Source organism: Pistacia vera, unplaced genomic scaffold (genome assembly GCF_008641045.1).
Source record: "Pistacia vera cultivar Batoury unplaced genomic scaffold, PisVer_v2 Contig1060, whole genome shotgun sequence".
Classification (NCBI taxonomy): Eukaryota; Viridiplantae; Streptophyta; class Magnoliopsida; order Sapindales; family Anacardiaceae; genus Pistacia; species Pistacia vera.
This window is the reverse complement of record NW_022195094.1, coordinates 264,296-277,575: the sequence shown is the minus strand read 5'-3', so window position 1 is coordinate 277,575 and position 13,280 is coordinate 264,296. Positions and strand designations below refer to the sequence as shown.

At 36.6% G+C, this 13,280-nt stretch overlaps 1 pseudogene; it reads right to left on the bottom strand.

Annotated features, from left to right (window-relative positions):
- Positions 1–7,656: 7,656 nt before the first annotated feature.
- Positions 7,657–12,619, bottom strand: LOC116130455 (annotated as a pseudogene).
- Positions 12,620–13,280: the final 661 nt, after the last annotated feature.

The window sequence follows — 13,280 nt, the reverse complement described above, 5'->3', positions numbered from 1 at the left end:
TTATATTTCTTGAAAAGCTATTTTATTTGATAATTAGCAATTCAATAAGACTTGCTAGCTATTGGGCTTGATCTTATTCAAATTTGCGCTAGAAATTAATTAGATTATTTTGATTGTGTTTTTAACTCAACAAGATGTCTATATTTGATCCAATGTTCTATGGTGAGGAAATTTAGTGGATGACTGTGGATTCTTATCAGTACTAATGAGATTTCAATTTGGCTGCAGCTGCTCATTCTGCCAGCAAATTATATTACTTTGGATGAATGAACTGGGTGTGCAATTGATGCTGGTGTTGTTTAGAGGGGCAAATCATTGAAAATGTTTCTATCATTTTATGCTTTGACTTGTGATATTGAGATGGGGGCTTAGTGTTCTAAACTCACAATGTGTTGCTGGAACTCACAATTCAAAGCATCAGTTCTTAAAGCTCCTGATGTTGGTGGGTAAAAGTAATTTCTGGCATCGGTTATTGTCTTCTCCAAGAAATATGGGTTTGATGGTTGTTAATTGTAATAATGTCTTGCTGCTGCAGAAAATGATGAGAAGAGTGAGGCTGACTGCTTGCCTGTATTCCATGAATTCACATTGGAGCAACATAAAAATACGACATCTGGTTTGTTAAACTAAACATAACATAATTTGTAATTTTATTTTATGTTTTGTTTAACATTGCCAAACTAAATTTATGTTATGTATTTGAGTTTATTAATGAGTATTGACTATTGAGTAATGTGTAATTGAATTCTTTATGTTTTTATTTCATATTTTGGATTCAGTATCTGCAAATAAGTAATTTAATATATTTTTCATTCAAAGAATACAACAATAATACCAAAATAAAAGAGAAAAATAGTATGAAATTATATATAAAATAATAAATATTTGAATTTAGGGACTTAAATGAAAAATTGAAGAATTTTAGGGGTTAACTTGAAAACTGGTTAATCGAACCAAATATTTGGTTCGGTTTACAACCGCTTTATAATCGAAACTGGTCCGATTTTTGGTTTGCATTTTCTCTAAACCGAATAACCGGTTCGGTTTTTGGTTTTCCTAATCCAGTTCGGTTAACCGGATTATCCCACCCCTAAGTGCAGTCCTCCATCTGTAATAAATAAGGTATGCTCCTCGTCGGGTGTATACATCGGGATCTGATTATACCCTTACTAGGCATCCATGAAGCTTAACAGCTCGTGCCCAAAAGTGGCATCAAGGAGTTGATCAATTTTGGGCAAAGGAAAACTATCCTTCGGACAAGCTTTGTTGAGATTTGCAAAGCCAACACAGGTTCGCCATTTGCCGCTGGGTTTCTTCACCAAAATAGGATTGGCGACCCAACTCGGGTAATGAGCCTCTCGAATGAACCTGGTTGAGAAGAGCTTATCCACCTCAACCTTAAGAGCAACATAACGCTCTAGGTCCATGGATCTTCTTTTTTGGCAAACTAGCTTGACCTCACCATTGATGTTAAGTGCATGACATATTACATTTGGGTTGATCCCGATCATGTCAGCATGAGTCCGATTCTGCCTGAGAAAGCTCGTTAGGTTGGTAGCGAGCTGAGTGCTGAGATTGCTTCCGATTCTCAATACACAAGTTGGCTTATTCTGGTCAACTGATACCTCAGATAGAGTCTCAACAGGCCCACTATGGGAATACTTGTCCTGAACATGAGGATCTATATTGTCTTCCACTAGATCCAACTGTGGTTCGATCTTGCTGATCGCCATAGCCTACTCAAGAATGCCCACTGGCTTCCTTTTCCCTTTGCATGCCATCTGCATTGCTCTTGCATAGCAGTTGTGAAATTCACGCTGAGACCTTTTGACCTCCTCACACCTCGTCGGAGTGGGAAATTTCATCTTCAGATGATAGATGGATATGACAGCTTTGAAGTTCCAGAGTAGAGGTTGTCCCAATTTGTCATTGAAAGCAGACGAATAGTTTACCACTAGAAATTATGTCCTCTTGGTCACTTCATGGGTCTCACCCAAAGTGACAGGAAGTGCAATCGTTCCTTTGGGAATCAGATGATCCCCTGTAAAGCCATAGAGAGGAATAGAGGCAAGCTTCAGATCTGCCTCTTCCAATTGCATTTCCTTGAATACTTGTTGAGGTAGGATGTTCATGACGCTCCCATTATCCACCAACATTTAGTGGACTTGTCACTGACCTATTTCAGTCGCGATGACAAGTGCATACTCATAAGGTGATACAATCGTACCGCATCTTGCTCTAAGAAGGTAATCTCCTCCTCCCTGAGCACCTTAGCAAGTCGTTGTACCATTTTTAACACACTCATGAGGTTATGGAAAGCTTCCTGAGCGTACTTCTCTTGAGCACATCGAGAATTCCCCATGAGGTGTAGTGACAAGCTATTCGCAAGTATACGAAATCGTGCAAGTAGTAAAACTCGAGTAACGAGTGTCGACTCCCCAGGGAACTACCTACCAAGTACCAAACTATTATATTCTATTGCTATTTGATTAAACTGAAGTTTAAGAATGAATTTAATGAGAAAGAAAATAAACTAAAAGCTAAGTGCTAAGTAAAGGCAGAATTTATAAACACGTTGAAGTAAAGACCAATATGACTAAACCTAGGGTATAGATTTCACACCAGTTTAATCCCATGCATTGACAATTATCACTAACCTAATTAAGTTTATTCTAAAGGCCAAATCCCCTAGTCTTCCACTAACTCTCTCTCTCGAGCAATTAGCAAATTAACCCTTAAGCAACAACCCAAGATATCTCTAAGTTGGATTTAGGAGGTAAGAGATCATTAAGCTCTATGGAATTTACCGGAGCCTCACAGATCGCGGTAACCTATCTCTAGTGTTCGCTCAATCTATGGTTTTATTACCTAATACAAATCAGGTTTCATCTCTCGATCTCAACCTAATCCATGATATCATTCAACTCTCAGGCCCTGAGAATTGAAAGCATTACACACGATAATAAAACCTAGAAATCATGCTCAATATAGAATCAAAATAATAATGTCAACACATGTTCATAAATTGGGCTACATCTTTAGCCTTAGAAAAGAAAGTTAGTTCATAATGAAAATAACAAAATCCATCATTCTCATCAATGACATCAATTCAAGAAAAAGATAAACTTCTCTAATCGGTGAACGAGAGCTTTCAGGATCCCGATCTCCAACTTGGCAGCCGTCCTCTTCTCTTTCCAAAAGTCCCCTTTTAATTTCTTAAAAACTCTCTTTTATATCCCTGGGGTTCTTGGTCGTGCTTAGAAAAAATATTAGAAACTTAGCCCACTCAGATTTGGATTAGGGTAGTGAATTAACACAAACCCGTGACCCATCACCGCGGCGATAAAAATGGACGCCGCGGTGATCGTTATTTATGTCCAAGGCATCCTTAATCTTCAGAATTTGAACAAGTCATCAACACAAACATTGTAGCTCTCTGAACAAGCTTTCCAACGCCACTAGAATTGTCAAATTCTGATTTCTAAAGCTCAAGTTATGACAAAAACATCGAGGCATACTCATGATGAAAGATTTCCAGATTTTCCGTAACATCTTCGAAGTGCCGCAACTTCTTCATTTCGACCCTGATTCTTGTGCCGTTTGTTCCTACGCGTTGTAAATCCTATCAACATCGTTCTTTTCCCTTCAAAAACCTGTTTGAGCCTGAAAACACTCAAAATGCACCCGTGATCCCATAAATGGTATTTATGAAAGAAATAATCCAAATTCCACACTTTAAGCACATTTTTCCATAAATAAACCAATTAAATCACTAACAAAATATGAACATTCAAGCTCTTATCATGTAGTCCTCCAAATATAATCCTTATGAAATGGTGACCTTTGCGACCACAAGGCTTCTTCCCATAATCCTCTTAATCGTTCTCCCAAATAGGAGTTAGACCATTAACATACTCCCTGAAGTGTCCCTTTTTAATGAGGTCTTTAATAGCCTGCTTAAGAGCTCAACATTCATTGGTATGGTACCTATTATCCTGATGATAATGACAATATTTCTTGCTATTTCTTATTGAAGGGGGATTTTTCATGGGCTTTGGCTCTCCGAGCAGATTAGCTTCTTTTGTTTTATCTAGAATAACTGATATCGATGCATTCAATGGAGTGTACTAATTCTTGTCGCGATTACGATGAGAAACTTTGGCAAAAAGATTTCTTGGGCTCGAATCGCTGTTTCTTTCCCTTTCTTTGATCGTCATTAGTCCATTTACAATTAAGCCTTCTACTACTCTCTCCCCAGTTTTCCTCCCTTTGATTGGGAGCACTGTTCGAAGAACTGGGGTCGTGGTGATTCAAAGCAGCCACTGAATTTTCAATTCTGAGATATTTCTTAGTGAGGTTGTAGAAACGGGTGAGGGAAATATCATCCTCGGATTGCAGTTTCTTCCACAAGTCAATTTACGGGTGAACTCCCACAATAATAAGAGTTCTAACTGAATCTTCAGGTGTATTAGCCACCTTGTTCAACTCCTTCTGGAACCTGTCGATATAGGACTTGAGGGATTCATTCCTCTCCTGTCGTATGTTGCTCAGATAGCTCAATGGCATTGAGAACTTCCTATTAGCATGAAAGTGTCTAAAAAATAACTAACTCATCTATTGCCATGAGTTGATAGATCCTGACGGAAGTGATCTAAACCAGCGCTTAGCATGGGTAGTTAGAGTCATTACTAAGCATTGACATTTCGCCAAGTTGGAAACTTGGTGAAGCTCTATGAGGTCATTAAACTCATAGAGATGATCCTACAGATCAGAATTCCCAACGAATGCTAGCATATCGAGCATTCTAAATCTTAACGGGAGATGAGTAGTCAAAACTGCTAGAGAAAATGGAGTTGCCTTAGTGATTTGCCCTCGCTCATTCTACTGAGCTCTAAGCTGATCCAAAGCTTGCTATAACTCTTTAATCTAAGGAAGCGGAGCCACCTGAGGATCACTTTCTGCAATATGGGTTCACTCCTTACGATTGCGATTGAGGAAAGACCACATATTGGACTCTTCCTTGCCTCAGTCAGAGCCTCCGGCATACCTTGACACATGTTGGCTAGAGCCATGTGAAGGCACTGAATGGCTAAGGGAGTTATCCTGACCTTCGGGGTGGTTAGAACTAACCCGCGTTTGGTGGTTATTTCCCTTGCAGTGATGGTCGAAACATCATTCCGACGGTAGTGGGAATTTCCATGTTGTACACTCTTGTGGGGTGCTTATGTGATGTGGCATGAGACAGCTCATGATATGATATACCGCCAAGTTGCAAAACCACAGGTATTCTACCTGCCTCACGACTGATATTCACTGGCCCCTTCGAGCCTTTTGGTTGATTGTTAGCCACCTGATTTCCCTTATTTTTACATACTATAGTGCGCGTGGTATGAGCTGTCACTTGATTCCACGCTTCAACGCGACCTGCAGGTGTTTTTAGAGTTGGTACTGCCTTGTCAAACTTGGGTGATATGACCTAATCCAAACGATCAAACCTTTGGTTAACCGTTTGGAGAGTATTATTGAACCTCTCTAGGTATCATAGCTGGATCGATCTGAGAGGTCGAGGGAATGTCTACCGCGGTACCTTGAGGAATTGGAGGCACTTCGAGACAAGTAACATCTTATACACAGGGGCTTTCCTCGTTGTTTGTGCTAGTTCATTCGGTTTCAAGACCACAAGCCATTTGTTCACAAGTAGAACTGATTGATCAGAGATTCTGAATGAAGAGCATATATAAAATCAGGCCCTCAATCTAGCGTCAAACTTGTTGATGTGCCATCCTCATGTAGTGGTGCCCATGGTTACGGTAGGATCGACTGTACCGCTCGCATGCGTGAATCTTTGGAGTCTTTACTATATTTACGACTCTGCTTGGGCCAGTGATCACTATGCCCTAGTTTACTCCGTTAGGATGTTCAACATTTCAAAGTATGGAAAGAGGGTCCACTACTCATTTATCGAACAAAGCTTCTTCTCATCACAATGGTTCAATCAAATTCCATCAAACCCGGCTTGTTGACAAAGTAAAGCAAGGCTTGGTGATCCATGAATAAGACGAATTTCATTCCCAAGCAAGAGAATGACTTCCCAACCATTGATGACCTATTGGATGCTAATCATAGAGTTCAATCTAGCGAAATGTTTTCCAAAGATCTATACTATGGCATTAGTTCGCTCTATCATTTGCTGCTTTACATAATTAACTGACTAGCTATTGGTCGACTTGCTAATAGGCTTGACCTCTTTTCGTGGGTAAATCCCTCTTTTTGGTCTATTCAGAGAGAATATCAAGTCAGTCTCTTTCTTATAGGTTATCTTTGCTCTGAAAATAAAGATTACAATCAGAATGAGGGTTCAATATCTGAATCCCAAAAATGAGAAGGGGACTCCTCTATTTATAGTAGAGTAATTCAAGGTAATTATTACAAATCTGTAACTGGGTAGGTGTTGTGCAAGTTCTTCCTTGCCTCTCATTGGCCGATAACTTAGGAAATGTCCTTAAATTATCTGGGCCTTGGACAGGTGTGTGGTACTCAGTCACTCATAGACAAAACCTAAATCTGCTAAGTTGGTGACAACCATATTCTTTCTATCATGGAGCAACGTGGTAGCTCCTGGATGGTGCAAAGCCTTCCTGAACTCTGATTGATGCTTGCTGACATAGGCTAACGTTAGCCCTGATTTTTTATGCATAATAGTAGCAATGATTCTTGCTTTTGTTACAAGCATATATGCAGTGTTAGCACCTTCTCCAGGGCTAGCCATTGCCACTTGTATGCTTTGTTTGAGTTTCTTCCTTTCATTGTATTACTTGTTCTACAAGATGGGAAAGACATTGCGAGAATTTAAGCCATAGTCCCGAAGAAGTTTCATACAATAAATTCTATACCTAACTTGTAATTACTTTTACACGGGGAATTCGAGTTACTGAAAGAAAGATTATGAGAACCAGATCCCTGGGTATGTAGCTAGCTTGTAAAACTGAAATGCTTCACTGCGGTTTAGTTAACTTGTGTGGTTTACTTTTTTAACTTGAGTTTAAACTTGTGTTATGGCTCACCATTGGGTCTTAGGAAAATATAATAAAAAAGACTTCTTGTTTACTTTGTATTGTGGGATGAGAAATTGGAGTAGGAAGAAAGCTATCACGATTGGAAGAAAAGAGCTAGCAAAAAGCTCTTTAACTCACACAATCTTCTTTTAGTTTCCAAAATAGTTGCTCTATTTGTGTTATGTTTTAGACAAATTTTTCAAGTTGTTTTCTTCAGATTTTGAGCTCGACTTCTTACTCGTTTTCCTGGAAATTTGTTGTGTAGTGTGTGTTGGTGGTTGAACTGAAAAAATCAGCCTGGCTAAAAAATTGGTATCAGAGCTTTGTTAAGAGTGAATAAAAGTGTTGAAAAGCTTCGATTTTGAAGCGAATTGATTGGCCAGCTCAAGTAACCCTGACCCTCAAATCTCACAACTTTCCATTTTGATGTTCGTTGGTGAAAGGTACGATTTGGTGTGTTAAAATGCAAACTCACTTTCGCTCACATGATTTGTAAATATAAGAACAGAGCTATTATTACAGAATTTACAAATCAGTAAGATATCATCGTCATAAATTGAACGGTATATGTATATTTGATGTGATGATGCCACACAGAAAATCAGGGAACTGCATATGTCAGTGTGTGAATGGAGGTAGAGAAGATAACATAAGCAGCCACACAATAGATAATTATGGTCTTCACCCATCCACATATGAATTTCACTAAGAGCTTCCAGTTCATGATCTGCAAACCCCAAAACCATCATAAATTTCCTAATTGATAAGGCAAGAAAACATAAATTTAGTTTAAGATGTAAGAAACCATACCCGAAAATCATCAGCTATCCCAACTCCTACAAGTGATCCAACAAAAGCATGAACACTTGAAATTGGGAGATTTATCTGAGTTACTACGAAGATTGCAGCAACAGTTGATAACTGTGAGGCTAATCCTCTAGAATTGCTCATGAATGTGAGCTTCCCACCAAGACATTGAGTTAGCCTCCATCCACACAGGAAGAATCCCATTGTAGCTGCAAATCCTCTAACACCTCTAAACCACCAGCTCACATGTACTGACCTCTGAAAGTTTCTTATTCATGTTAATTTATGTCAATGTAAATATTACAAGTTGGTGTGGTTAGAGTAGAAAGTTGAAAGCAAATTAACTCACCACATTGTTAGAACTCAAGCCCAAGGGAGAGCCCAACCAAAAAGACTGGCCTGCTAGGTAGGAGAGCCCCTAGGCTTAAGTACCACACTTGATAGGTGTGAGATCCTGATGTGGGATCCTAACATTGCACCTTCCTTCAAGAGTCAATGTCCACAATGACTTTCTGTAATACCCAAGATGTCAAAGGTATGTTCCTAACTCAAAATAGTCTTTTAGATGTTAATTTTATGTTAAAAATCATAAAATCTAACTAGGGGCAAAATAGTCAATTCATTTGGAACGGTATGAATCAATTATCCATAGAAAGATATTAGGGGTAAAATAGTCATTTTTCCTATGGTTAAGCATTGAAAAAGTCAAGGATGAGTAAGCTTAATTGCATTTAATGGCATTAATTAAGTAATAATTATGTTTAGTGTGAAATGACCAAAATGCCCTTATATGAAGAATTAAGGACTTATGAGTTATACAATTAAAATAATTGGGCCAATAGCATAATTTTGAAAAATTAATGAAATATTTTCCTATAAATGAGATGAAATTCGTTCAAGCCAAGGGAGAGAGCATTTCTTTCATTTTCTCTCAAATCTTCCATGAAACAAGCTTTCTTTCTCTAAGTTTTAAAGGAGTTTTGCATAATTTTTCAAGGAGAACAAGATAGAAGCCTTGGATCATCAAGTTGAAGGGTTTAAGGTAAGGATTAGTAATCCTAGTTTTGATGTGATTTGAAGATTTGAAGTAGATTTGAGGTATAATGTTATATATGTAGGATTAAGGTGTAAAAGAAGACAAAGGCAAAGGATTTGTTCGAGGAATTCTTTAAAAAGGTAAGGAAGAACCTCCCATGACTTTAGGGATTATGTAGGGTTTGTAGATTTTAATGAAACCTTAAATTAAGGCTTTAAGGTATAGAATTAGTTGATGGCAAGTGTAGTTGAACTCATTTATTCTATTTATTGCCTTGAATTCATTATACATGAAGTTATTGCTATTTATGTTTTATGAGTTGTTATGTTTGATTGAAGAAAATGAAGTGTGGATGTTGATTGTGTCAAAACTTGTAGTATTGGAGGCCACATGGTGTTGAATGGTTGCTATTAGAAGTGTTGATGTGTTGTTAATTTGCATTAGTTTACAATGTTATAACAATAATGGATGATTATGGGAATGAGATTTTACACTTCCTTTAAGATGTTAAAGACTATTAAAGGGAGGTTTATTTGATCCATAAGTTGACATATTGGTTAATTGTTAATAGGAATTGATGTGGCATAGTTTAATATGAAAAATTAGGATTTGGTAAGCTTAGGGGTTATGTTAAACATGCTTCATTATTTTGACCATAACTTGAGTTATAAAAATCTAAATGAGATGATTCTTAAAGCACTATAAATTTAAGACATGGCCCTACAACTTTTATGTTTAGGCCAAGAGCCAATTCGTTTAGAAAATGGATGGAAAATGGCCTAAAGTATAAGCTTCTAATTATTAAAGTTTAAGATTTAACATAATTAATTTTTATGATTATGAATTGATTATATATTGATGTGATTAAGCCATGTACTAATGTTTACCCATTGGTTAGATGATCTTTGAAAGATATACACGGTCATGATGTCAATGCATGATTAATGTTATGAAATGGCATGAAGATGCAATGTAATACATGTTTTAAGATGATGTATGTGAGCAAGAGGTAATGTAAATGGATCGATAATCCATAGATGATTTAAAAGTATTAAGCTCACCAAAATATGTATTTACATGCCATAAGATGTTAGAGATGCATATCGACATGATAGAGATGCATATAGACATGATGGAAAATGCGTAAGCATATCCTCGTATACCGGTTGAGGAAAGATGAATATATGTTTTAGATGCTAATTAACGTGTAAGCACGTCTCCCGATGATATGAGCTCTAGATGAATTTGAGGCTAGATGATATGAAGTGCTTAAAACGCTAAGAAAAGTCTGATCGGCTACATGTTAAATGCTTCATATGCATTTAGTTGCACTACATGAGTTATGACGTTATTTACATCATGAGATGATTTATACTTATGTTAGATGATATTTAAATGTTATATCATGACATGTAATGTGTGTGTACTATGTTTACATACTTATTTGTATATAGCCATGGGATAAAATGATGAAAAACATATGAATTAGTAAGAGAAGGGAAGCATTCCTAGATGTAAAAGATAAGTAGTGTGTTAATAAATATGTTTAAATGAAGGTCAAATAGCACATTTAGAATGAAATGGATCATTCCTTACTGAGCGATTAGCGCTCACCATTTCATTGTTGATTGCTTTGCAGGTAGACCAGAAGCGAAGGATGCTAGAGACAACAGGGCTACACGTGAGGGGAGATGATTTATTGTCATCTTGATGTAAAAAATGTAAGTGATAAATGTTTGTGAAACATCTTTTGAAGCTTCCACCCTATAAATATGTTTTGATTGTGTAATTTCCGGATAAATTCTTAAAGTTTTTGAAATTATAAGTTTGGATCATGCGTGACATCGTATATGCATATTTTAGATATTATTATTATTATCCTTATACAGGTTTTTTTTTCTAAATACAACTCGTTCTCCAGACATGTATCTCCGGGATTCTCATTGAGGGATATTCAGAGGATACCTGACTGGAGAGGGATTTTACAGTTTCACTCTATCGACACTGACCCGACGGTAGCCATTTTCCTCTTTGGGCAGGTTCACTCATCTATCAGTCATTTGATGCACATTATACCTTAATCTAGCCTATAGGTAGCCCTTTCCGCAACCTAACACTCAACGAAAGCATCAATGTTAGAACTCAAGCCCAAGGGAGAGCTCAACCCAAAAGACCGGCCTGATAGATGGGAGAACCACTAGGCTTAAGTACCATACTTGGTGGGTGTGAGATCCCGATATGGGATCCTAACACACATCTTCGCCATTTCCAGAATATTTTTCTCTGTGTTTGAAAACATCAACAATGGCTCCATATGGACTTACAACAGCAGCTAGCTCACTAGCAGATTGAATGAGACTGCATATGAATGAATCACAGATATAAACAAACATAGTGATTGTATTGTTTTCATTAATTACAAAGAGTAAACTTACGCGAATATACATGAAGCTAGAAGCTGTGGAAAGCTGAAGAATTCCTCTATCTCATCATATTTTTCGGCTAAAGCAGCCCGAATGAGGGTATGTCTGTCGTACTCAATAACCTGCTTCATCACAGAACCAACTTTTTTTTTAACCATAATTTTTAACACTGCCTTTCATTTTCTTTATTGCTTATAAGACTCAGAGATTACTTACTGGAGACACAGTGGATTTCGTGAACTTTCTGATGAACTTGGAGGCAGTTTCAAATAGGCCTGTTTCCTCGATCTTCTGAAAGTTCTTGGTTTGAACCAACTGGTTTGCTCAAGCAATTGTTTAAATGGTGTGCACTGTTCAGTCACTGTCAAATTAATCTGGGATATAGATTGAGCCTGCTCAGGATCTTTGATTTTTTGGATTGCATCTGGCGAGGCCCAGCTTCGCTCTTCCTCTTCATAGACTGTGTCAAGTACTCTCATCTCCATAAACTCTTTTAATACTTCCTCAATATCATCTTCGCCTTTTGTATCATTGGTCTGAATCTGATCCTGACTTTCCACACATTGTTGCTTTTCAGCCATGTTTTTCTTGGCTGTCTTATATTTTCTTGTTGCATCAAGTTTTTTAATAGCCAAAGGAACCACCACAACCTATAGTAAAACCAGATTCAAGTATTGAACAAGAAGGAAAAGATAGAAACAAAACAATGAGAAATTAATGTTAAGAGTATTGAAGAAAAGTTTTTTTTTTTTTTTTTTCATATGTATACGGGATATAGTGACTCAATAAATACCCTTCTTAATAATTATTACTTTAAACTAATATTTTTTTAAAGAAATTATTATCAGGATTTAAAAAGACCTTTGGTTGGGCTTAAATAACTTCACCCACGGAAGAAATTGCTAAGCCCAAAACATCCACAAGTAAATACTAATGGCTGCGTTTGGATGAATATTTTCATCCATATTTTGAGTCAGATTTTGAGAATAGTGTTTGGTTAAATATTTAGACAATAGGATTTTTAAAATTCTATTCCAACACTTTTCTGACAGCTTGACCATTTGAATTTTTTTTTTTTTTTTTGCAGTCTTCCCCTTTTTCACGCATTCTCTTTTGACAGCTTATGACACGTTTGAATTTTTTTTTGTGGTTGTTAATAAAGTATACGTTTAAGAATGATTGTAAGGGTTGATAATTAGTACTTTTATCATATATGTATTAATATGATGTTTTTAAACAGTTGGATTAGTACTTGAAATTAATATGGGTTTTTGTTTTTTAATATCTACGGATGACAAAATTACCAATAAAATATTTAGTATTATTAAAATGTAACTTGATAAGTTATATATATAATAATACATTATTTTAACAAAATTCAACAAAATATTATATTAATAAATCATTTATAAAAAATATATATTAATCTAATATTCAACACAAATATCAAGGTCAAAATACTCAACCAAACACATATTCTGTAAATCCTATTCTCGTAATCATAACCCTATCCAACTATCTAATCCTATCTCCAAAATCCTATCCAAAATACTGAACCAAACGCACCCATTAATATCATATATAACTGGAAATTGACTCGACAGTTCATTCCCAGTCCCACTCAAACAATATCAACAATAACCCTAATTCAAGGAAAATTATCCTTGCCAATACACCGACAGAACTTTTAATCATCATTTCTAGAGTTATTCTCCCTTTTTCTTTCCCTTCTTCTCCGCCACTTATTTTGAGCGAACAAATGAACAATGCTCACCGAAATATCTTGATGAGTTTTCTTCAGTCCTCTCTTGTTTCACTTATTACACTCTACCCCCACAAAAGTTTCAAATTCTTGCACTTTACTCCAAAATTCACAAAATAAAATTTAATAAAATCCAAAAAATACAGGGTATTACAGAAGCCTCTATCAAACTCCAAACTTTTACCACACTTTCCAAT